A 27,538-nucleotide genomic window follows, 5' to 3' on the forward strand; every position below is an offset into this window, starting at 1 on the left:
ATATATATATATATATATATATATATATATATATATATATATATATATATATATATATATATATATATATATATATATATATATATATAAACTGTATATATATGTAAGCTTTTCTACTTCTTTTTTTGTATCACAATGTGTGTAAATATTGAAGCACTAAGATATGCAGTATTTTTTCCTTGAAATAGCAAGAGATATAATAGAGAACACTGTTATGGAAGCTGTACTAAAAACTCTTGAAAAAACTGCTCTCCTAAATTTTAAGGAATAGTTTGGCAGAATTTTTTTCTGGGGAAATCTATCTTTATTTCATGCATAGTCTTGATTACTTCTGCAATACCATAAGACCATCTCTGCCCTGCACCTAAAAATACTGGGTTTTTTATTCTCTCTTGCATGTTTTCAAAAGTGCCCTTCTTAAGGGTATCATGTTGAAAATTTTCTCATATTTACAGATGGAAATTATGAAGTTATGTCAATTGAGGTCATCAGCGGCCAAAATACAAAAACCTTGTAGTCTAGTTTAGTGAATATCTGTAGCATCGGTAAAATGTCATAATTAGGTGGTAGGTCCCCCTCACTGAGCATTACACTTTGAGCAGTTCTGTTAAGAGGTCAAATGTAAATTGGAATCATCAGCTGCCAAAAGCCTGAAATCCTTGTCGACATCAAAATCAAAGCTGCGATTATCCTCATGCTCAGAAATGTACAAGAACTGAATGTTCTATGAAGAGGTCAAAGGTCACTTAGGGTCAAATTCTCACCACCTTGATCAGGCACGTATCCAGGGGGCGTTGGGGGCGCACGCCCCCCAGGTAAGAAATAGAGGCGAGAAAAAAGAGAGAAGAAAAAAGGGAAAAAGAGGGGAAAGAATGGGAGGAAGGAAGGGAAAAGGAAAAGAAGAAATAGAGGAAATGGAGAAAAGGCGGGAGTAGAAAAAAGGGCAAGCAACTGGGGAGAGAAAAAAGAACAGTGACATAATTACAGGGCTGATCCCTATTATACACATAGGGTAGCCAGTGAAGGATCGATGATTTTGGAAGGGGTGTGCGCCTCACCCTACCCCTTACACCGACAACTCCATTTTGACGTATTCATATTTCCTCTCTCACTAATATATATATATATATATATATATATATATATATAAACAATTGTACAATTGTGCTATGAAACCAACTGTGGCTGGTCTGGAACTCGACCGAGTCGTCGGGAACACGATGCATTTCGGTATTAGACCAGGATCTATATGATCCGTAACTCATACAATGAATCTAAAAATAAATTCGGCATGTGATTGGAGAATTGAGCACATCTCCTGTGAATATCATGTAGTGCGTGGGGGGGGGGGCAGGCGGACGCACCTATCACTTCTTGAGATTGTTCCAATCTGCGTGAAGATGCCCCACCACCCACAACCCCTACGCCCCACCCCTCTTATCACTTCCCGATGGGTTACAAAACATAAACAATAACCTTCGCCCGTAGTACCAAAACCTTGACAAAATCCGGCAACACACCACTTCATCAATAGATAAAGAGTCTAGTGATCGGGCTGTGTATTAGTGATGCTAGAGGTGGTGCATATGGCAAGCCCTTTTAACATTTACCTCGCAATTAGACTTAAGTCGAATACATTTCACTTAAGTGGAATACATTCTACTTAAGTGAAATGTTATTCCACTTAAGTAAAATGTATTCCACTTAAGTGGAATTCAATATCCCTTAAGTAGAATTCCATTTCTCTTAAGTGGAAATGGACATTTCTATTTCACTTAAGTGGATATGCCTCCCACTTAATTGGAATTGTATTTCACTTTAGTGGAAATGCATTCCACTTAAGTGGAATTGTATTTCACTTAAGTGGACTTAAGTGGAATACATTTCCACTTAAGTGGAATAACATTTGTATTTCACTTAAGTGGACTTAAGTGGAATACATTTCCACTTAAGTGGAATAACATTTCACTTAAGCTAAATAGCCCATCTATTTCACTTAAGTGGATTACAATTCCACTTAAGTGAAATGCATTTCCACTTAAGTGGAATTGTATTCCACTTAAGTGGAATACAATTTCACTTAAGTGGAATAATATCTTTTGCTCGTCAATTTCACTTAAGTGGAATTCTATTCTGCTTCAGTAAAATATAATTCCACTTAAGTGGAAGTGTTGATATGTGGCTTATATATAAATACAATTTAGGGTAATGTTCATCGTAACGCATTCAATTGCTCAACACATATGATGATGTAGTCGATCCTCGTTGCACGTGTACATCATGGCTATGGCTAATCATTCACATCTAAACATTGCTGGAATGCGATCAAATAATTGTTGTTGTTAGAGACAATTCGAAGTGTTGTTTCCTCACTTGCGCAGGGGAGCAATCAGTATGATGCACAACAGAGGCGACTTACATTAACATAGGCAGTATTCGTAACTTTTTAGATAGTGAAACTTTTGACGAAATAAAAGATTCCATCCAAAATAAAAAAAAGTAATAGTTCTCTTGCCCTTGTCAATGCGTTTTCGGCTGTAGCTCCAACCACTTGTAATGTATTTGCCATGGCTTTATTTTGGTAATGGTATTCGTCAGGTACCAGGTCAGGTACGTACGTACTCACCTTGCACGGATGTTAAGTGCTAGCTAGATCCCGATGGACAGCCGATATTCATTGTGCACATATCGACACCACGTACGTACACGTATCGCGGCAAGTTGTTTATAATGGCGCGCAAAGTCATGGGCAAAGTTTGGCGTTGAATGTACTAGCCAATCACGTTCCACTTAAGTGGAATAGACTAGCCAATCACATTCCACTTAAGTGAAATAGACTATCCAATCACATTTCACTTAAATGGAATGCATTTCCACTTAAGTGAAATAGAAAGGACATTCCACTTAAGTGGAATTGTATCCACTTAAGTAGAATACAATTCCACTTAAGTGAAATGCATTTCCACTTAAGTGAAATGCATTTCCACTTAAGTGAAATACAATCCCCTTAAGTGAAATAGATTTAGCTTAAGTAAGATGCAGTGACAAGTTGATAAATTCAGCTTAAGTAAAATACAATTAAGCTTAAGTGGAATGGTATTCCACTTAAGTGAAATAGAATTCCACGTAAGTTAAATAGTATTCTGCTTTAGTGATATTGAATTCCACTTAAGTGAAATGTATTCGACTTGAGTCGAATTGCGAGGTAAATGTTAAAACGGCTTGCCATACGTGCACTGACCTAAATGGAGTGTAACCACTCCCGATTTTGCAATTTCCCAAGATCAGGCCCGAAAAATCCCAAGAAATACCAAGAACACTGTGCTGTATGGATTTCTAGCAATATCCAGCGATATCTAGGGATGAATATCCCAAGATCTTACCTAAACTGAAGGCAGATAGAAAATCGAAACCTTCAGTGTACTGAACTTGAAACTGTGCGTCTTTCGAAATGAAAAGAATGTGGGGAATTGCACAATAAACAAATCAAAGTTATTTATTTCAGTCTCATTTCAATTATTCGAATTTGTTAAGCAAACAGCAGATATCACATCATATAAGTGAGCATGAAAATGGCGTTCCAGGATGAACAGCCTTCAAACCATGGGCGCAGATCCTGGTGCGGACAGCGGGACGCGTCCCCATCAACTTTTTCAGTAGTGGGGACATGATATACCGTGTCCGGTGTCCCCACCTATTTTTCTTGACCAATAGCTGCATTTCAAGTTTCCCTGTATTGAACTTTAGCGCAGTTAGATCCAGCCCAGCCCCCCGGTTCCTACGCCCTTGCTAACCACTGCGTCACAGCAACTGTTGAGAAATAATGCTAATTTTTTCTTCAAAATGGAACGGAGGGTGATGTTCAAAAATGCTGTAGCCTACTTGTAAACAGGATAACTCAACACGTACACCTTTATTGAACTTCATATTTCAAATGGTCAAAAAATTGGCATTATTTTCAGTGATTAATACTACATGACTACAGGTTTGGCAGTAACTTGTGACAATGTTTCATAGTGAAAATAAAACAATGTCATGTAACTCATTAATTATTAAAGGGGTGGCAGAGCTGCTTTTCTTGCTCAAATTGATCAAAGAAGATGTCCATGTGCTCATACATAGAGCATCTGTATGTCTTTATTTCACATAGGAAGACTGTTCTCTCTGGGTATTGAAACATTTTGGAATATAAATTCTACATTTTTGAGTCCTTAAAAGATCTTAATTTTTTTGATTGCCTTGTTGCTAAAGTAATGGTCAAGGCAACGTTTCCTGAATCTGCATAGCTCATTTCGCGGAGCGGTTGAAAACTATTAATATACAACAATTAACCAGTTAAAACAACAGTATCAGGCAGTATTTTATCACCCTCCGTTCCATTTTTGAAGAAAAAATTACGATTAAAACATTGAACACTTCTATCGCTTAGCATACAATTTCCGAGGAAACAACACCGTGAAACTGGAGAACATTTATGAATAAGAAAGGTTTGATTTGACTGGTTTGAAATAACGTATGACTGGCAAGATGCGTCGAGCGCTCTCTATCGGCCTCTTTTTTGGTCAGTTTGCAACTTCAGAGGAACAATAGAAACCCGAAAAAACTTTTAAAACGAACAAAGGATTCACAAACCTTTGTTCTGCCTAAAAGATAAGCAGAATGAAAATAAAATAAAACTGTTAGCAAACTGCTTATCCACTAGAGAGCCTGTGTAATAGAATGTGTAAAAGTTTCGATCCTAGCAGGATCTTCAGAGGCTAAAAAAATAAGATAAGCAGAAAGTTTGGTTTATTGTAGATTTGTGTGCACGGAATTAGCCCGATTGATACGGGGAAAGGTGATTAATTTGCTCTAGGTGGGTTATGGTGCGGTTATCTATAATTCTTCCGAAAATCTTACCTAAGGCTGGGAGGAGACTAACTGGTCGATAGTTTTGAATTTTGGTGCGGTCTTTACTTAGTTTCGGTATTAAAATCTTTTTGGCGGATTTCCATGGGGTTGGGAAATAACCCAGTGTAAGGAGTTCGTTAAATAGTGGGAAAATATGAGAGTTAATGAATATCGGAGGGGAGTTTTTAGGCATTTGGTCATTTTTGTTGTCAGGACCAGTGGAGGATGCATGTTTTAGTGGCACTATACCAATTGTTTATATCTATTTTATTGAGCAGAGGGATGTTTTTGTTGAGACATCCTAATGGGTTGGTGTTAAAGCTTGTTGCATTACTGATAATTGTACGGTCTATTTCGTGTTTACAGCTGATATCGTATGGGGGGGGGGGGGGCATCGTAGATATTGAATATACCTTTAAAGTACGATTCAATTAGCTTTATTTGAGTTTTTGTCTTGAGTTTTTGTGATGAGGTTACCTACGTTATCTCTAAGGCCTTGGTCTGTTTTACCTGTGTTTGGTGTTGTAATGGGGTTAATGATTTTTTTTTTAATTTTCCAAAAGTGTTTCGGGTTTTTATCATTAATGATTAAATCGCAGTTGTTTTGGACGCGGTTTTGTTCATCCGCCAATATTTGTCTGTCTATTGCTATTTAAGTTGGTTAATTTGGGTTTTTAGAGTTGGGTCTCGGGAGATGATATAAGTTCTACGTAGGCGACGTCTGAGTTTCATAAGTGTAAGAGTATTCTTATTTATTTTTCGTTTTCTGTTTTGTTTTTAAGGGACAGTGTCTTTTGAAAGTATAGAAGATATGATGGGCAACGCTGTCACAGTAATTGTCGATGTAATTTAGCTCGTTGTTTTGGTTGTTGTATTTTTGGGAGTTTGTTTTATTGTAATTATACGTCAATTCGTTATTTGGTATGCAGTTGAGGTTTATGTCTAGCTCAAAAACGAGTGGAAAATGGTCACTGATTTAGTCATCTTCTATGATTTGTATCGAATGTGTTTTAGTTGCGAGGTGATTTGAGGTTATATGGGTAATCAAGTAGTTCTGTAATATTGTTTATTGGGTTCATCCTAGGTTTGGTATTTTGGTTAATTATCGTTAAGTTGTATTTATCACATATTTCTAAGAGAGACTTGCCTTTTTCAGAAAAAATAATGTGGTGGGCATTTACTAGGAGTTTTTTTTTATTAGAACATTTTTTTTTTATTATATCGGTGGATATGGGCTCATTTGGGGGACTATATATAATCATACCACGAAAGTGTCCATTAGCTATAGGTTGCATTGAGGGTGTGTTATACTTGCGTCAAATGGCGTACCATGGAAGGGGGAGGGGGGGGGGGTTGGGTGGTCTATCTGGCAGTGGCGGAGCGTCCATACAGTCAGGGGGCGGATGCCCCCTGACGGACTCAAATTGACTGCTGGCGCCCTTTTCAGCTTTTTACCACTTTTTATTTATATGCGATTATTGACGTTTTTAATGCGCTCTCATCGACCTATTGACATTTGTCACATTTTTTGGCGATGACACCTATTTATTCTTCATTTATCTGCATATTAGCAAGGCCCGGAAAGGGTCATTTCCGGCGATCTAGGGAGCATCTTTATTCAAAAATTTCTCTACGCTCCGCACCAACCCGTGGTGGCGCTCCGCTTAGATAGTGTCGAAAGCGCCCCTACAGACCATCCTCGCCCCCTCGACCAATACCCCTAGCTCCGACACTGCAAAAGACCCGATAGAAATACGTATTCTTTATAAGTGCACAATTTTGAAAAACCCCTCTTTTCAGCCCCCTCTCTTGTCCTCTCTGAAACACCCATCAACATTGAAATAAGACGTGGAGTAGAAGACACCCTTGTCTTTGTTATACACAAATTTCGTGTAATTATCTGACCGGGAAAGTCTTGTTGTTTATAGGCCTATGATTTCTATAGTTTTTCATAAATCATATATCAGGTTTTTGTGCCCCCCCCCCGCACGCCCCCACACAACACCCAATTCCAAAATAAACTTCAGATTCGTAATCAGCGTGTCGCGAACTACCAGAAAAGATACACATTTATCGCCTTTGCGACAAAAAGTTTTGTCACCTAAAAAACCGTAAGGGGTACGGTACCTCTTGCAGTTTCTTGCCAAACTTGACCCATTTATTCATAAATGTCAAGATAAAACTCAAGATGACAAACAAAGGTTTGATTTGACTGCTTTGAAATCACGTATCACTGGCAAGATGCGTCGAGCACCCTCTTATGACACTTATTTCGCTCAGTTTGCAACTTCAGAGGAACAATAGAAAACCGAAAAACTTTTAGGGACATTTAGGAAATTTGGTGTGCAAATCCCTAATAATTTTATTAGAATTGATAATACTATTGTTTATGACAAAAAGCTTTTACGACGCCGGTTTACTGTTTGTTAGGGATATGTTTTTGCTAGATGGGAAGCAATTGTCCAAATAATGCTTTTCTGACCAGTCTTCTACATTGTTAAGCTATTGTATGCTTTATAGAAGACTTCCTTTCACATTGTATATTTGCACGTGAAAAAACAAAATAAATCAAATCAAATAACTAATAATTATTTCTAAACAGTTACTGTGGTTAGTGTTATGTACTTAGAAGGTAAGACAAACTCTCTGTCTAGAATTCAACTCCCAGAGGATGTATTGTTTTGGTATTTCTTTTCCTCATTTTGCAGTTAAAATATTAGAAAAGCCTATCATTTCTCAATTTACAGTTACTGTGGCGAAGTTGTTATGTTGTATAATTTTGCATATTTATTATTGTATTGTACAATGAAATTGTCAATAAACTGAAAAAAAAATGAGACATACTCCTTGTCTTGAATTCAAACACCAGAGGATGCATTTGATTTTCTATTTATTTGCCTTCTAATGTTGTGAAGAATAAATATTAGAAACGAGTATTAAATCTCAACAGTTCTCGTGGCGCAGTTGGTAGTGCTCTGGACTGGAGAGACAGACAAACTCCATGTCTCCGGTTCGAACCCCAGACAGAGCATTTTATATTTTTGCTCTTTTACTGATTCCATTCTGGACTTTGAAGTTTAAATATTAGAAACGAGCATTAATTCTCAACAGTTCTAGTGGCGCAGTTGGTAGTGCTCTGGACTGGAGAGACAGACAAACTCCATGTCTCCGGTTTGAACACCAGACAGAGCATTTTATATTTTGCTCTTTTACTGATTCCATTCTGGACTATGAAGTTTAAATATTAGAAACGAGCATTAATTCTCAACAGTTCTAGTGGTGCAGTTGGTAGTGCTCTGGACTGGAGAGACAGACAAACTCCATGTCTCCGGTTCGAACCCCAGACAGAGCATTTTATATTTTTGCTCTTTTACTGATTCCATTCTGGACTCTGAAGTTTAAATATTAGAAACGAGCATTAATTCTCAACAGTTCTAGTGGCGCAGTTGGTAGTGCTCTGGACTGGAGAGACAGACAAACTCCATGTCTCCGGTTCGAACCCCAGACAGAGCATTTTATATTTTTGCTCTTTTACTGATTCCATTTTGGACTCTGAAGTTTAAATATTAGAAACGAGCATTAATTCTCAACAGTTCTAGTGGCGCAGTTGGTAGTGCTCTGGACTGGAGAGACAGACAAACTCCAACTTCATGTCTCCGGTTCGATTCCCAGACAGAGCATCATGTCTGCGGTTCATGTCCAGACAGAGCCTTTTACTTTTCTACCCTCTGGAGGGAGTGGAAGTATAAATATAAGAAACGAAGTTTCTCCAGAGGGAACCAAAATGGTGTAATTGGTTATTCCATCGTTCAGTAAGCGATTGGTTTGGATTGCATCGGTTCAAGTCCCAGGTGAGTATTTGCAAAAGGAGTTCTGACAAGTGGATAAGGTGAATCCCGAAGGTGGGCGGCCCCCCTCCTGACAGGTGGGTAAGGTGAGTACCAAGGTGAGAGGGGGTGAGAGGGGGTGAAGGTGTGGACAAGGTGAGGTCGCCACCCCCTCTCCCTGACAAGGTAAAGGCGCGGACAAGTGGAGATCGCCGCCACCCCTCCCCCTGACAAGGTTCACGCGCGGACAAGTGGAGTTCGCTGCCACCCCTCCCCCCCTGACTAGCCAATCGGTAGTCAGGGGGAGGAGAAGTGGAGAAAATGTTTTACAAAAACGACTAAGTCCAAACAGCAGGATCTTTAAATATTTGTAAAGCTTTAGAAACCAGAGACCCACCTACTGGTCTAGTGGTAAAGACTTTTGCTTTTGCATCTCAAGGTCCCTGGCTCAAACTCAACCTCTGCTTTTCCTTTTACAATACTCATGTAAAAGGAAGAAAAAAAAAGGAAGAAAAAAGAGTGATACTTTGAAATAACTTCTTTTTTTTAATGACAAATCAGTTCATGGACAGGATATACCTTCATCCCTCCCACCACAGTTAATACCCTTCAACTACCTGTCCAGAAACAGGTTATCCCTCATCAATTATTATGCAAATACTAATCAACACATGCAATACATATTTCATAAACATTCTTAGTGATACCTGCATCTACTATTGAGATGGTTGGGTGACAACAGACAGTTATTTTCTATAATGTTTCTATTATTTATAATATCAGCCTGGGGGCAGTTATTTAATGATACTAAGTAGTCACATGTACATATGGGACAGGCCTATGGCCTTTTTACTTCACACCAGGTGGCTATCCAATTCACACCAGTACATTCTTTTTGGACATTTTTTTTTTAACATTTGGAAGACCATTTCATCATGAGGGGAAAAAGGATTGATTTCTCCTAGATAAAAATAATAACCCCATCTTACTTTAGCCAGACAGGGCTTGAATCCATAGGTTTGCTTGACGCCAAGTTCCCAACAAAAAGGAGTTGGCCTTCCATGGCTGATTGATTATTCACTTTACAATACCATGGCACCCCTGCTACCATCAATAAAATTTTCTTTAACTTTCATTTATTAACTAAACCTGATTTTGAATTAATTTTAGATAACTTAATTTTTACATTTTTTGCCCTCCAGTTTGAAAAAGGAAACGATACTACCATAGCACAAACAACATACATGTGGAAAGGTTGCTCCCTTTCATTGCTGTCTCAATCACACCCCCCCCCCCGCTCCGACTACCACACCCCACCAAATTATATACACAAAGAGTGCATTATTGAAAGTTTCTTTAAATATAGCCTTTTCATGCAGTAAACCTGTGCTGCTGCAAACTGAAAATTCAATTAAAAGATTCTCCCTCTTCACTTTCAACACTTTCATTTCTCCTTCTCTATCCTTCGCTTCACCACCCCCCCCCACCCCTGGTCCTTCCAACTATCATCCATAACTCCTGCCAATATCAAATTCAGTCACCTTAACATCCCCCCATAAGTGTCAGTCAGTCAAGCACCACAATGTTTGTAGACCAAGAAATCAACATCCGAAACCCATTTTTAAAACTCTAAAGCCCCATCAAATAAAGATGCTGTTTTTTTCTTCTTTTTCTCTAAACAAGATAAACAAACAAACACCAAATCCAAAATATATAAAATTCCAATTCCCATTTTGAATATTCTTCAAATTTTGTTTGCCAAGCCACGTTAAAAAAGTGAGTGTTATTCTTTTTGGCCTTCCCCCATCTTTGTGTTTGCATTGCAGCATAGTTTTCTATACTAAAAAAAAACAAATGAAATCAAATAAAACTTAAATAAAAGATGATTACAGCACATGCAGGAGAAGAGTGAGAGCCCTCCCAAATACTACCGGCTTATGTATACAAAAGACCTTTTTTCCGAAATCCTTTTCCCGACATCGTGGCAATTCGAGAGTTACTTTTCACCCCCGCTCCACCATCCACGCAGGAACCCACACAGACCCCCTGCGGGGACGATTTACTCTGTTCCAGTTTCTCTTCCAAGGAGGGTAACTCTATATGGTTCAGAGCTATGTCAAAGAAGAGCGGTTTGCACGGTGACGGCTTAAAGTCCAGTGGAAATGTGGTGAAGTTGGGCTTGGCGGCCAGGTCCGGCTGGTTGGCATTGTACCGGTCAAGCCATTCCGCCAGCGGTCGATTGTCCTTCAGACCGAGTTGCGCCATTCTTTTGCTGATGGAAGGTTCATTGGAATCTGAAAAATGAACGCAGAGAGGTTCTTGGTAAGCCATGGTATTTTTTTAAAGTATTCTTGGGTGGAGGGTATTTTCTATGGGTGAGGATAATCCGGAGGGTGGGGGAAGTCAATTCAATTAACTGTGAGAAACGTCATTGAATTAGGAACCACCTAAGGCCTATTCTCATCTTTGTAGTAAGTTTGTCACCTTGAGCTACGTGACAGTTCATAAGTAGGGGGGGTATATTCGAGTGGAATTTGGGATTCGAATCCCTGAATAGAGAAAGTTTACAAAAACTTGTTAATTTACAGTCATTTTTTGTTATTGCTGTCACAAACAGAAATGGATACCCACTTTCTATTATTTGTAGATGACAGAGACTGGTTCAATCGCAGTCTACAAGGCCAGATAAACTCTTTATATTTTGGCTTTCAATTTCTTTATTCTGACAAATTTCGATAGTACAAAAAAACGGCAGTTTTGATCGGGCTTTTGATACTTCCTTGTGATCCCTGGACATCATACATTCAGCTACAAGCAAAAATAACTATTGTCTGTCCTGTCCACCACAATAATCCTATTGTAATATTTTCAGACCCTAAGGGCTAATAGGTCTCTCCCCCCCCAAAAAAAAAAAGTGTGAAAAGGGATGGTGCTGCTTCCAACCGAATGAATCTTTTCACTCATTGTTTAACCAAAGAGAAAAATTTGGGAAAGAAAACAACAGATTATTAATATAAAGGCCATATTTCTCTGAATCATTGTCTATGCTCTGATGGAATACATTTGTTCCAGTAGCAGGGTTCAATTCCCAGGTTCCAAATGGACACGGCAGTTTAATCTGCATTTTCCTGACGATCAGACCCAAAAGAGAACATCGATATGTCTCTCCACCGTTATCCCAAAGAAGAACCCTTTCAGAAACTCAAGGGTACTAAAGGGATTTCTTCCTTTTGAATTAACCAGGGTCCTACACAAAATTAACAGGGTAGTAACATGATGGTCTCTGCCTGATTCCCCCTCCCCCCACCCAATTTCTTTTCTTAATTTTTGGTATTCATCCTTTCATATATAGTCCATCTTGCATTTTGCCTTTTGAAAAACAAGAATCCTTAATCTTCATCCAAAGCAGCAAAAAGTTTCTTTCCAAACACAGTAAATTGAATATTATTATTATTATTATGATTATTATTATATTATTATTAAGTACATACCTAGAATGGAGGCCACCTGAGCAGAGTACTTCAAGCCATTGATATCTTGTGCAAGAGTGTCCAATTCCTCTACCTCCACCTATTGATTAAATGAAACCAAAATCTAATCATGATGTCTTCCACATTAAGTTTTTAGGGAGTGACACTACCCGACAAGCCCTATAGGTTTTTTTAGTACACTTCCTTTCACAAGTTTTGTTTCTTATCTCCTTCTATGTCATATGTCATACTTATGTTAAAATAGAATAAAAATCAATAAATGAAATGAAATAAAAGAAATTAGTTACCTTTTTTTTTAATTTGAGTAAGAGTTTTGTTTTTGTTGTTGTTGATATCAAAACAAAAGGAGTTTAACCCCTGGTCGACCTGGCAAGAGGTCCTACGGGGGATAATAAGTTTGTTTTTATAGAATAGACATTTTTTTTTTTTTCTTGGAGAGGTTGTCTATGTTCAGTCAGGGAATTGCTGGTAAATGAAGTCTTATATATTTACATAGGACAGGATAGCCATAATCATACCCGAGGTCAGAGTCGAAGAGTCAAATAGGGAGGGATTTCTAAAGGAGAGGAATATTTCAAGTACTGAGAATTGTGGAGACGGAGTGGTTTCTATTGTTTGGGTAGGGAGTGGTTGTGGTTTCTATTGTTTGGTAACAATATAATCTATAAGTATACTTGGGCCTAGACCCATTTAGGAAAGGATTTTTTTAATGGAATGAGACTTTAAGTAGTAACAATTGTGAATACAGAAAGGGTTTGGTTTTTGGGTAGTGAGTTGTTGCGACTTTGTATTTCAGGCGGAGGTCTTCAATCAAAGGGTCGTTCTCGAGGTTGTTTTTGTATAACTTGGTGTTGAATTCTTCAAGTCGGGTGAAAGTAGATTTTGTGTTTCCTGCACGGAGAACGTACAAAGTAGCAATATAGGTAGGGATTTTGAGTGCGAGTCGATAAGCTGTGGTGTGGATTCTGTTTAAAATTTGTTTATTGGGATTAGAGGTGGTAAGCAGGGAAATTCTCCCGTAACTGAGAATCGGTTTTACTTTGGATTTATAGATTTGGATAATTGTTTTCGGAGGGAAGTTATATTTGTGTGAGAGGATTTGAATGGATTTAAGTTGGAACCAGCAGCGTCCTGCAGTTCTGTTACAAAGTAGATTAAACGATAATTTGCTATCGAAAGTGGTACCAAGGAAGGTTGCATTAGGAGAAGCAGTGATTCAATGGTGTTGAAAAGATTAATTTTGGAAATATGGTTATGGTATTTTGAGTTTATTATGGAGAAATTGGCTAGGTTAGATTTTGAGGGATATATTTTTGTTCTCCACATCAAGCACCAATTTTCGAGATGTGTAATTGCTCTTTTAATATTTAGTTCCGTCATATAGATATTTTTACTGGTGCTCCAAATGGCTATGTCGTCAGGGTACTGACTATAGTTGCATTCAGATAGAGGGGGGATGTTCAAATCATTAACAAATAGGGTGCAGGGGAGGGGCTGAGAACAGCGCCCTGTGGAGTACCTGCACCAAGTGGAATAGGTTTTGATTGTTGGTTTTTGTAGCATATTTTGGCATTGCGCTCACTAAAGAAAGAGGAAAGAAGTCTGGTGTAATTGCAGGGGAGATTAAAGTTAAGTAGTTAAATTCTTATGCCGTTGTGCCAACTTTTGTCGAACGCCTTTTCGGCATCAAGGAAGAGGGCAGTGGTATCATGTTTTTTTATGAAGCCGATGCAAATTTCTTTGGAAAGGTGGAAAGTTTGGTTTATTGTAGATTTGTGTGCGCGGAATTAGCCTGATTGATACGGGCAAAGTGATTAATTTGCTCAAGGTGGTTTCTGGTGCGGTTATCTATAATTCTTTCGAAAATCTTACCTAAGGCTGGTAGGAGACTAATTGGTTGATAGTTTTGAATTTTGGTGTGTCTTTACTTATTTTCGGTATTAAAATCATTTTGGCGGATTTCCACAGGGTTGGGAAATGATCCAGTCTAAAGAGTTTGTTAAATAATGGGAAAATATGAGAGTTAATGAATATCGGAGGCCGACGGAGGGGAATCTTTTAGCATTAGGTCATTTATGTTGTCAAGACCAGGGGAGGAGGCATTTTTGCATATTCAGTGGCACTATACCAATCATTTATATCTATTTCTTTGAGTAGAGGGATGTTTTTGTTGAGACATCCTTAGAAGTTGGGGATAAAGCTGGTTGCATTACAGATAATTGTACGGTCTATTTTGTGTTGGAATCTGTTATCGTATGGAGGGCCATCTAAGATATTGAATATAGTTTTCAAGTATGATTCACTAAGCTTTATTTGGTCTTAAGTTTTTGTGATGAGGTTACCTACTTTATCTCTAAGGCATTCGTCTGTATTACCTGTGTTTGGGTTGTAATGGGTTTATGATATTTTTTTAAGTTTTCCAAAAGTGTTTTGGGTTTTTGTCATTAATGATTGAATCGCATTTGTTTTGGATTCCGTTTGGGTCGACCGCCGATATTTGTCTATTTATTTGTTTTTTAGGTTGGTTAATTTAGGTTTTTAGAGTTGGATCTGGGAGATCATATAGGTTCTATGTAGGCGACGTCTGAGTTATTTAGTGTAAGAATATTCCTATTTAGTTTTGGATTTCTGTTTTGTTTTTAATGGGCAGTGTTGTTTGAAGGTATTAAAGATATGTTGGGCAATGCTGTCACAATATATGCCGATGTAATTTAGCTTGTTGTTGTGTTAATTGGCAATAGTTGTTTGTTATGATCCCTTTTAAAATGATGTCCAGTCTGTTTTATTGTAATTATACGTTAATTCGTTACTTTGGATGCGACTGAGGTTTATGTCTAGCTCAAAAAGGAGTGGAAAATGGTCACTGATTAGGTCATCTTCTAGGATTTGAATCGAATGAGTTTTAGTTGCAAGGTGGTTTGAGGTTATGGCGTAGTCAAGTAGTTCAGTATCATTGTTTATTGGGTTTATCCTAGTTTTGGTATTTTGGTTAATTATTGTTAAGTTGTGTTTATCACATACTTCTAAGAGGGTTATGCCTTTTTCAGATATTTTGGTGCTACCAAAAATGATGTGGTGGGCATTTAAATCTCCTAGTAGTATTGTATTTTTATTAGAACTTTTTTTGATTGTGGATATGGGCTCATTTGGGGACTATAATAGCTAATAATGTGGAGAGGTTTATTGTCTCTTTCGAGTACAATTTCAATTGTTTGAGTTTGTTTGGGTGGAGGGTGGCTTTGAGGTTGTTTTTTTCAGCAATAAGTACTCCTCCCATAGAGCGAGAGATATCGTGTCTGAAAGTTTGGTAACCAGGGATGCTAAGGTGGGAATTTTTATTTAGTTTAGTTTCGTTTAACGAAATGATATCCGGGGAGTAGTTGGCGAATATAGTAAGTATGAGGCTTAATTTTGGAAGGATACTGTTGATGTATAGGTGGAGGAACTTGACCGAAGGAGGGAGTGTGCTTGTCATGTAGGTGATTGAGGAGGGCTAAATATTGAAGGATGGTGGAGACGTTCCATAATTACAGTTTCTGGGATATTTAAGTTTAGGTGTTTTAGTGCTAACACGGTGGCGTAACTGGCAAGGTTGTCAGATTTAATATTAATGTTGGCTTTTTGGAAGGCGTATTGTACTAATTCAATTACAAAGGTTGCGATATTAAGTTTTTTTTCAGTGACGATTTTATTTGTTATTTCAATTTTAGGGGTAAAATTGGTTACATTCGCGTAGGTTCTTTGTTCTTGTTGTTTGTTATTATTTTCAGTTTTAGCTTCTTTAAATTTTGGGCATCCTTTGTAAAGGGCGACATGAGTCCCTGAGCAATTGGCACATTTTGGGTTTTCTTTTGGTTTGGGACAGTCTTTAACTCTGTGGTTTTCGCCACATCTGAGACATCTGGTTTGATTTTTGCAAGTATGGTGGGTGTGTCCAAAAAGTTGACATTTGAAACATTGAGTGATTTGGGGGGGGGGGGTTCGTGGTATTCTTCTGTTTTGTGTTTAGAGTATCCTAAGTAGAAACCTTGTTTGATTAGGGATTGTTGAAACTCTTGTTCTTCAAAGGTCATTTTTACTTTCCAAGTTGTATTGTTTGTGGCATGACTAATGAGTCTTTTAGTTTGTATTGGGGTGTATTCTTGGTCTTTGAGTTCTTGTTCAATATCTTTGATTTGAATTTCAGGGTTTATGCCACAGGCTACTACGGAGAAGTTTCTTTGTCGTACTTTTTGGGGGATTCTTGGTTTGGGGTTGCCTAGTTTAGTCTTTTGAGTCCATGGTTTCAGGAGGATATTTGCAGATTTAGGGTCATGGGGGTGATTAGGATGTCGTTACTACGAAGACGGTTTATATTTGAGATCATGGCATTTGGTTTTTCTTCATTGATTAGTTTAGCAAGTGTTTATTGGTTTTTTTTTTATAGTTCTGGTAAGATTCATGATACAATGATTGTTTGAGCAGACTTTTTGGTGGTTGGTTTGGAGTTAGGAGATGGGTTTATTTCAACGTAGATTGGACGTTTTCTTTTTCTGCTATTTTTGTACAGGGATCCAGTCATTAATGTCTATGTCAAAATCAGAGAGGTTTAGGTTTTCGACTAGGGGGGCGGTTATAGGTGGGTAAGGGGTTGTCATAATGGCAACACAGCCCCTCCCTACGGGTTTAAATGGCTTCTATACAATGAAATTGATCATAAACTTCACTTACCAGAAAGAATTAGTCTCCAGCCTAAGACGGCGGACGGAAAGAATAAGAACTCCTTTTGAAGAGACACACTATGAATCGAAAGTGTACTCGGCAGCGTTGTGTTGGTATCCAAGGACGCGTACGTTTTGTAAATGGCGAGTAAGTCATAGAGTGAAGGATGATGGGGTGGCGCTATGTCAAAAAGCTAACTGTTGACCAACATAATCCACAGAACCCTAAGGAAAGGAGAGGAATGCAAAAGAAATTAGCCAGTTTTCTTCAAAGTAAGTCTCGTACATTTAGCACAAAACATTAAACACTAATTAGCAACTAATTCCAACAAATTTTAGGCTGTGATTGAAACTTTACTGGTGGAAACATAATTAAATATATATTACATTTTTATGAACCTTTCTTTCTTATGACTAACCTTGACTGTATATTGAGGCTTTCCAGCTTAGCTGGTGTTTTTCCATCAAATCAGCTCATCTTTGAGTTTTCTGATCTTGACAACAATCAACTGTCTTTTTAATTTACCACAACCCAGACCACACTAATTGGCAACTCTTTCCAACAATCTAAGGCAACAATCATCAATTTAAGACAACCAAATTACTAATTACAAAATGATTCCAACAAACTAAGACACCGGGTCTCATTAATTTAGCACAAAACAGACCACACTAGTTAGCAAATCATATCAATAAACTAAGGCAAAACTTATAAATTTAATACAAACACACCACACTAACTACCAACAAATTATCACAGTACTCCTCTTCAATTTAGCACAAACAGACCACACTAATTAGCTACTCATTCCACCAAACTAAGGCACAATGTCTCTTTAATTTATCACGAAACAGACCACACCAAAGTACCGACTGGTTCCAACAGGCTAAGGCACCGTGTCTCGTACATTGAGCACTGATCTTGACAAGCAACTGTTGAGAGGACAAGACTGATGTTCATGATACTAGCTTACACTGATGTTTCCCTAGAAACTTAATTTTTCTCCAATTTCTGTTAAATCACCTCCAGATAACACTTCCAGATATCTCTGTAGAGGACAAGCTTGAAGGATCTTCTCGTATTTGGTGGAGTTGAGATCTTTACCAAACAGAACGTTTCCTCTCACAGTATCATTTTGGATCCAAGCTTGTTGAGCAACATAGGCCACAGATCTCTGATGAAAGGAGAGGAATACAAAACAAATTAGTCACTTTTCTTCAAAGTAACAGCAAAAGTAAAAAAGTCAAACCCTGTTAACAACCAAACTGTCAGCCGTGAGACAAAACATGTATACTCTTCTAGAGGGGCAATTTGTGAAAGAAATGGAATTTTATGGTCAGATCAAAGTTATGGGACACTGGTTTGAACAACTCTCAAAAAAGACCTCACTAAATACCAACTCGTTCCATCAAACTAGGTACAATGTCTTATTAATTTTAGACAACCAAAATACTTATTACAAATTCATTCCAACAAACTAAGGCAACAGGTTTCATTAATTTAGCACAAAACAGACCACACTAATTAGCAACTCATATCAATAAACTAAGGCAGAACTTATCAATTTAATACAAACACACCACACCAATTACCGACTGGTTCCAATAGGCTAAGGCTGAGGTCTTATACATTTAGCACAAAAATGTCTCCAACATTTCTAATTAAAAACTAATACCAATAAACTAAGGCACCATGTCTCAATAATTTAGCACAAAAACAGACTACATTAATTAGCATCTCATGCCAATAAACTAAGAAACCAATTAGCTTCATTTTGATGTTGTCATGGTTGCTTGGAATGAGTGGAATGTGTCACTCTGTACAAACTATATCATGGAACTTGTTCAGCCTTTCTGTAAGAATAGTAGTTTAGCACAAAAAAAAACAACATCAAATACCGACTGGTTCCAACAGGCTAAGGCACCATGTCTCATACATTGAGCACAAAAACAAGAACACACCAAATACCCACTGGTTCCAACAGGCTAAGGCACCGTGTCTCGTACATTTAGCACAAAAACTGACCACACCAAATACCAACTTGTTCCAACAGGCTAAGGCACCATGTCTCGTACATTCAGCACAAAAACTGACCACACCAATTACCTTTTTCAATAGGCTAAGGCACTGTGTCTCGTACAGTTAGCACAAAAACAGACCACACCAAATACCGACTGGTTCCAACAGGCTAAGGCACCGTGTCTCCTACATTTAGAAATGATCTTGACAACAATCAACTGTTGAGAGGACAAGACTGATGTTCATGATACTGGCTCACACTGATGTTTTCCTTGAATCTTACTTTTTCTCCAATTTCTGTTAATCACCTCCAGATAACACTTCCAGATCTCTCTGTAGAGGACAGGATTGAAGGATCTTCTCGTATTTGGTGGAGATTATGATCTTTCAACCACTTGTTCTAAACCTGATCCAGCTTCATTACAGACATCCAAGACTCACAATTTTCCTTCAATTTTCTTCATCTTCTTCTTTCACCTGAGACAGTATTGTAAAAGATAAGAAGATTTCATATATTGGAAAGCAGATAGACATTGCAACTAGACTCATTTTTATACACTCCCTCCCCCTGACTACCTAAACAATCCTGACTGCTGCCTTATTGATATAACTATGTATAAACAAATGTATATGATTGTGGTTTAATGGCAGAAATAAACGAAACAAATACCAGAGCTTAAATATTTCTGTGTTACTATAGTAAACTGCATACCCAAACGGAAGCATTACAGAATCTTCAATGTCTCAGACCTCCAGCAGGATGTTACAGTCACAGTTCATGGAGTCTCCTTGTGAATCAGTGTGGCCAATGCAATGCTGTAAAGACAAATATCAATGCAATATGTACAGTATATATATACCTTTGGTGTGAAATAAATTTTAGTATTTTTTTTAAAGTAGTTTTGCATAAGATCATCTTCCAGTTTGCGTATGCAGATACCTTTTTGATGAATGTTTACAAACATGAATAAACTGTACCTCTTTTTGTTACTAAGTGCCTGTTTATTTTTAATACTTGCAAAATGACTCTTTAATGAACCTTACTAGACATTGCTATCAAACCTATGGAGTACTTCGTAAAATGCCAAAACTTCCTTTGATGTATATTGTTCACTATAATGGTCAAGCTGATTGAAAGGAATGAATTCAACACAATTTGAGAACATTTCATCAGCCAAACAATTTGGAGAGCATGTACTAGTTTAAACAAACTTAGCAAGCACATTCGTGAGGAACTGGAAAATTGAAAAATGTCTGAAATAAACATCATTCTTGAAACGAGAAACTTGACAAGTGAAATAAGGACCGACACTTAAGCTACAACATGTACACTTAGCAAAGATGAAAACTGGCTTTTCAGCCAATACCGAGTACCAACAACATATTAGTATATTCATGGTAAACCCTCATGTGCTTCCATGACTTCTAGCACCTGTGTAATGATATTCTATATCAACAAGGACAGAGATACTATATCTTGTACTTATCTCTCAATACTCTCAATATGTGTTTACCATGAGTTGTGTTCCTCACAACTTTCAATCAATGTTTTCAAATTAAAAACCAAATTAAAGACAATTACTCAACAATGAGAGGTTGACTTAGCAAAGTTTGAATTCAGTTTAATAATAATCAAAGTTTCAGTGAAACAGTTCTGCAGACCATAAAATCATGCCTTAGGCATCAAAAGAAGGCTATGATCTGATAAAGAGATGCCGAGAGTTGGACCAATACTGTTAAGCCTAGCTTCAGGTCAAAATTATGCTAGTTGATCAAAGTTTTCTCCATACTTGAACCATCACTAACATCAATTAGACCACAGAGCTAGGCCTAATTGCTTGAGAATTTCATTTTACAAAGTACCGTTGCTTGTATTAGAAGCCTAGGATAGGCTAGTTCGTCCTCATCTCTATCTAGCCTTTGCTTCGGTAGGCTAGCCTAGGTTTCCCATTTTCATTTGGTGGTAGGCCTAGCCTGGGGCCATTTGTTCCCTCCCCTAACAACATTATTTTCCTCCCACTTAAAAGTTGAGTAACTTACCTCCCCTATACATCATAGGGGAGTCAAGTACGTTTTCACTGGAAACTAACATTTCCAGGCCAGTTAACTAAGGTTTTTCATGGGAGGCATATTGGCTAGGCTATGTGGAAAGAATAGATGTTGTAAGTGGAATAACTGTAAGAAAAAATTTAAAGGGAGAAAGGTAAAGTTAAGGGTGAAAAATAACATGGTTAAGGAAACTAACATACTATTTTCAAGGGAGGAGACTGTTGTTCTGTAGGCTCTGACTGCATATTCTTGTAGAGTAAGCTAAAGAAAGTTGTGATGGTATGAAAATAGAAAATGTGACCAGGTATCTTCCTTGTGTAACTGTTCAGTGATTGGAAGATAAAAAATGTTTGTGAATAGGTCGGATTGTTTGCATAGGATTGTATGCGAACATGGGGTAATTTACATGCGTGGAATTCATAGTGGTAATGGGTTGTTGCTTGGCATTCATTGTGGGAATGAAATAACAGACAATTTAGCCTATACAGTAGGTATGCCCTCCTTGGTTCCTCTCCTTGTTTTCCTATTTACCAGTTTCTTCAATTACTACAAGTACAAGTGTCTCTTTGAAATATGTTCCTTTCTTTCACCAAACTCTCCTAGCCTATATCACAAGACACATTTACTACGTACAGTTGCTTCACTACCTAAATTAATTCTTCCCACAGCCAAGCCGTCTTTCTTTCCTCCCCTGAAAAACGTTGGTTTCAATCCCCAAAATTAATTTCAGGGAGGAAACCATTGTTTTTATTCTTGAAAGTTGGAGAAGAAACCAACGGCCTTGCCTGCCATGATGGAAAAAAAAAGGAAAGAGAGAGAGCTTTCATCCTAAGCTAATTTGTCCGGCTGCGAGTTAGTTTCTTGAGGATGTGTTACTGTTAAGTGCTAGATGGCATAGCCTAGGCTATGGTAGGCTACTCTGGTAGGAATTTAGAGACATTTAGGCCAAGGCTAATTAAGTTAGGCCTATCCTAACTGTACTAGCCTTAACCAGAAAGTAATTAGGCCCAACCAGCTAGGTCTAGTATTTTGTCGGAAGATATAAAATAAAATAAAAATAAATAAATATAAAGTGACTTACTTTACTTACGTTACTTGTCTAGTGAATATCATATTAGGCCTAGATTAGCATTCCAACTAGTATAGACGCCAGTGCCTACGTGAGCTAGCCTATCGTTAGGCCTAAGGGATACTATTATATGATAGGCTAGCGTAATTTCTCACGCTCGCTGACTCAAACAATGTGAAGTACTAACTTGCTCCACAAAACTAATACACAACCTTCGAGCTGGCGAATATATCTGCCATTCACATTCTTTGGCAGTTACCCCCCCCCCCCCCCCCCCATACAGAATAGGCTACAAATTACAATTACGTATGAATTGTTAGCCAACGGCTGCCAGGAAGCGAACTGCACTGCTCGTGTAACCTTTCGTGAGCTTATAATTCGCGCTCCGTTGCTTAACCTTTGACCACGACCGTGTGCGTCTATGGCAAGCCATGTGGGACAAACACCGCATAATATATCAACGTTTTCAATTGAAAAAAAAAAAAAAACTAGCAATGACATGCTAGATGCATATCCATTTGAAATCATTACATTTACAACGAAACAATTCAAATGGTCTCATAACATAGGCCTAAGGTCATTAAACATGTCGGTCAAGATAATTTATTGAGTTCGCTGCGAATCTCGTCAGAAAAGTTGTTTCAATGACCAATATATCATTACCCGAATGGGTTGGTCTGGCATTAGGCCTAGGCGGGACAGTAGGCCTACTGTCATGATCAACCTGGGGGGGGGGGGGGCGAGGGTGTAGGTCTGGCGTATCCATGGGACAGACATTCTAAAGATAATAATTTACACTTTTTGAGGGGGACTCTTGGGGCGAATCTTGACATAAAAATGTCAGCCTAAAATTGTTTAGCTAGCTGCATGATCATTTTCAGATACAACAAATTTTGGCAAAAACTGCTTGAATTTTGTGATAAAATGTCACATTTGAGATTTTTTAGATAAATTGTCTGAATTTTTAACCCATTCTCCAATATAAATGAAAATATTAAATGAAATTCACTGTTTCTGTGATCCATGTAGAGGTTTTGTTCTTAAAGTACATTCTTACCTTTCTGTGCAGAGTTCTAGAGCATCTGTTCCTTATGCATGTCTTGAAGTAGAGGTTGGGTAAAGTAGAGGTTTGCTAAATTTTAATAGAATCAATAGTTATATCTACTTCAGTTGCTGTAACTGTATCTTAGGTGCCCCCCCCCCCACTCCCTCTGCCAGGTTTCATCTAGGATGAACCACTGGTGCTGTGATCGAGTGGATAAAGGCAATGGCATTTGAAGCAATGAGGTTTGGCAATCAGGAGGTTCTATGTAAGGTGGGTTTATCATCCAAGAGCAGTCTACAGTTTTCCCATCTGAAATGAGTTTCTAAATTTTATATAAAATGTTGAATTGGAAGCCACCCGTAGTGTAAGTTGTGATCCATACGCCTGTGCGGGCTTCTCCCACATTTGTGTTTGGTTAAGCTTTGTCAAAATAACTGCTCATTATTATTATTACAAGGGCCGTGTAACCCCATTCTTATCTTTGGAGTGGGGGGAGGGGGTATCTGCACTTGTTGGATGTGTAGTGCAATTGGACGCCAAGATTAAGAAACAGAAAACCACATTTACATAATGTTACAGCTCTGATATAAATCTTAGCTTTATAAGAAACTCAAAGGACAGCCATTTATTTTACCACTCCGTGGAAGCTGGAATCCTTTTTATTTATCAACAGCATACATACACACCATAATTGAATGATAATTAAACAGTAACATAAAAGATAAAAGTACTAAAACTGAAAACATGATAAGAAAATGACATCCCTTGATGAAAGTACAGTGAACTGGAGCCTCTGGAGAGAGATGTATACTAATACAAGCCTTTTAATTAGGTTGTGATATTGTGTGTTCAATCACATCTATAATAATCAACAATGTGGGTAATCATTAATAAGTATTCATTTGAGTGTGAAAATAAAGCCTACAGGTTGTCAAATAATTCATTGTTAACAGTTAGATCATATAGCAAACAGAACAAGTAGCTACAAAGGAACGTACTTCCTTCATAAAATATCGCCCCAAGTGACTTGCAGCATATATAATGTAACTTAATAATACTCAACTATCAGAGTGAACAACAGAGTAAACAACTCTACAGTAAAGGCCACCATTTGAATACTGTATTATCTTCTAAATGAATGGAAACAGTTAAAAAGATAGTTCATACTGTTCCAGTCTTTGATACACTGTGTATGAAACCGGTGGGGATTATAAAGGTAGGTTTTACACGCTTCACCATGATTTAAGAAATATAAGGGTAATAAAAGGAATATCATACCATCAAAGAATATATAACATTAACTCAAAGGTCACTGTACATCTTTTCCTTTGATGTTAAAGTCTCACTATGCATTCCATCTAGACAGTCTGAATAATAATGTTTTGGAGGTTTCTATTCTCGCTCGTTCTCTGAGATTCGGCCAAAATATTTGGCAAACAATGCACCTACAAGATTGTCTGCTTATTAACTACACAATGGTACCAAAATAGGGTTAGGGAACAGTTTGTTCGTGTTTATAATGGAAGGCATAATGGGGCTTTATACCTAAATATCACATGAAAGTAAGTACAAACAATGAAGGATATTCATCAGAACACAACTAAGAGGCAAGTTATAAAACCAACCAATTTACTCAGTTTTGAAATGTAAGTAAAAACAGAGGAGCTGTGTGCTATTCATGACCAACATTTTTGTTTGTGTTTACGTCATATGAAAAACTCAAAATACCCATATCCCAATGGATTTAAAGAAAAAATTGAAACCATAGAAAAAAAGTTGACAGTCGGGTCAAGTAGCTACTGGATAGTTCCCTAAAAACACCTTTTTAATGAGTTTTACTTCAGCACCGTCGAAATGGGTGCAATTAGTCCGTAAATATATGATGCTTGGCATGGCAAAACATGGAGGGACAGATATTGAGACTTTCATATTTAGAGAGGACAGAAACAAACAAACAAGCAGACTTAAAGTTGAATCCAGATGTCCTTTTATCACTGAATGGAGAATCGGTTGAGAGAGCATTTCAGAGACGAAGCCTGAATTGAAAGCTAAAAGATCAATCAATTTTGTGAAGTAGCATTTAACGTACTACACTTTTCATTCAATTCTAATTACCACCAGGTGAAGGCAATATTATGCAATATTTCTGTACGAAACCCTTGGTGTATTTCTCCCCCTCCAACCCACGCCCAAAGAGGTGCAACTTCACATGGCTAATTAGCCTGATCACCTCTGTCCCTTCTGCTATATGAAAAGTAAAGTAAGACATCTTAATCCTCTCTTACATTTGATCTTTCTGTGGTTTTAAGAATTTTGCATATTTTAAATATTCAGGGTGGCATTTAACCCCCCCACTTCCCCACACCCTTCACCACCAAGAAAAATGAAAATGGATGAAGTAAACAGGGTGAGAGAGAACTTCAGTTGCTACTGATGTTTGTTCTAATAATGTCCTCATAGATAATACGGAAACCTCAAGTCAAAATGCTGATATTTCGGTTGCTTTTATTCCCAAGATGAGCTATTGTTCTTGTTTTGTTATTAAATTTATTTCCTATTCCTGTTGGCCTGGTTACATACCGTCACGAGAATCCGACAGTGGTGCATCCTGGTCGACCGAGTGGGGAAGGAAAACCAAAACTTGCAACAACATCAACGATAACGACAGAGTAAATACAGACTTGTGACAAGTTGTGACAACGTCACAGCAAAATCACATCATTGTAGCAAATGCCCAAAAAGATGGCGGAATTAAGAAAGAAAACAGTTTCTCCTTTCTCCCCTCTTTTTGGTTGTGGCAACATCCCAGTTTGGAGAGAAAGTCAAGCAATTTTGGGGGATCTAGTTTAAGGAGATTGAAGAAAGACAGGGTTTAAAGGTGACATGCACTTCTGTAATTTGACTAAAAGTGGAGCTATATTCCATGCAGGCAATTTAGATTAAAGGAGCACTTTTTTCCCCATTTTTTTTGTTTTAAACTGTTTGTTAGCCAAACACTAAAGCTAGAAACAGTAAAAACATGGTAAAGACTAACGCTAACAGCTAATATGGACATAGTCGGAGGTTAAAACTTCCTCTTTGTGTAATTTCTATCATTTGAATATCAATTATGTTCATATTTGATATGGAATACATGGTTTGGTTTTTTATTGAGATTTTTCAAGCTGAATGCTACTTTAACTGAACAATAAACATAGAGTCTGGCAGGATCAGAACCGATGTTTTCAGAAAATCTAGCAAATCTAAAATAATATTCTTTGAGAATCTCCTGGGTATTAATTCTCTAAACTATAGTTTCATTATGAAATTATCTTCTTGTATTTTTTTTCTTTCTGATGTTCACAAAGATACACTCATAACCATAAAAACATTTTTTCACGCAAAAAAAGGGTGAAAGTGAAGCTTACAAAAACAATATCACTTCAAAAATAATTTCAAAACAAAACACTCAATTGAAAAGTAAACAAAAGCTGCAGGCAAGTTTTTCAAACATGTGAGTCTAGTCAAACCAATCCAAAAACAACTGCAATTTGGGGGGTGGGGATAGGTGGGGGGTAGAGGTTGGGTAGAACAGCACTGATCAAACCGAGTTCACCAACAAAAGTAAAGCAAAGCATTGATTTATGTCTCACATAAAAGGTGACATGATTTCTACACTTAAAACCAATCACTTTGTGTAATCATTAATGAAGAATATCAAAACAAGCCATAACTGAAAGATATTTGTTTCCGAGTAAGCTGGCTTTAGTAAGTTGAGATTGATCAATTAATTCGATCTTATCAATGAAAGTTTGTTCAACCTATTGATTTTAACATGAAGTGCAACTAGGCTTGCACGGTAAACCGGTTTTAGTACCGAAACCGGTTTTTTCCAACCGAATTTCGGTACTATTTTTTATTTTAAGAAAACCGAAAAAACCGGAAAAACCGGAAAAACCGAAATGTGAATTTCAAATACTGGAAAAAACCAAGTTTGTTGACTTTGGTTTCTCCTATTTACAGTTCTTTTTGCAATATGAAAGTAAATTGCAACAAGAGAAAGCTTTTCTGAAAGACGACATTGTCAGCTACGATCGGCACACGCCATAACCAGTGCTTGAGGGTGGATAGCTAGGCCTAACATTAGGCTATGCAGCCCTTATATGCGTGCATCAGTTAGGTACCTTGTAGTATTGAACTGACCTTGGTTGCCAACGTTAGTAGTTGTGAGAAGTACACACTCAAATGACGAGATGCAGTTCAAAATAAATTATATCCGTGTTTGTCCTCTTTGTGTTCTTCTTATTATTTAACTTCAATTTAATAGTAGAGGATATGGAGAAAATCTTTTCAAACACATTGATCACAGTTCGTGTTCAAAAAATGAACGTTAAAACTTGAAAGGTACATTGCGCAATCCACAATACCACACGACATGTACAGTCGAAGGAGGGGGGGGGGGAGGCTC

The 27,538-nt window shown here is 37.6% G+C and overlaps 1 protein-coding gene and 1 long non-coding RNA gene across 9 annotated transcripts in view; one reads left to right on the top strand and one right to left on the bottom strand.

The window, feature by feature from the left end:
* The first annotated feature begins 51 nt into the window (after positions 1-51).
* On the top strand, positions 52-9,626 carry LOC139979430 (uncharacterized). Its single transcript, XR_011797158.1, has 2 exons — positions 52-8,846; positions 8,904-9,626. It is a non-coding gene; the product is annotated as an uncharacterized lncRNA (long non-coding RNA).
* An 840-nt stretch (positions 9,627-10,466) lies between these two features.
* LOC139979428 (uncharacterized) overlaps positions 10,467-27,538 on the bottom strand; it is a 47,626-nt gene continuing 30,554 nt past the window's right edge. For 6 of the 8 annotated variants that reach the window (XM_071990206.1, XM_071990207.1, XM_071990203.1 and 3 more), the window contains one exon: positions 23,716-25,932. The gene's annotated coding sequence lies outside the window, so the exon portion shown is untranslated. Of the gene's footprint in view, positions 11,012-12,208; positions 12,288-16,918; positions 17,134-17,932; positions 18,084-19,211; positions 19,406-19,640; positions 21,239-23,715; positions 25,933-27,538 lie in introns of those variants that run through there. The other 2 variants (XR_011797156.1, XR_011797157.1) reach the window with 1 other exon arrangement.

Source organism: Apostichopus japonicus, chromosome 14, assembly GCF_037975245.1.
Source record: "Apostichopus japonicus isolate 1M-3 chromosome 14, ASM3797524v1, whole genome shotgun sequence".
Lineage (NCBI taxonomy): Eukaryota > Metazoa > Echinodermata > Holothuroidea > Aspidochirotida > Stichopodidae > Apostichopus > Apostichopus japonicus.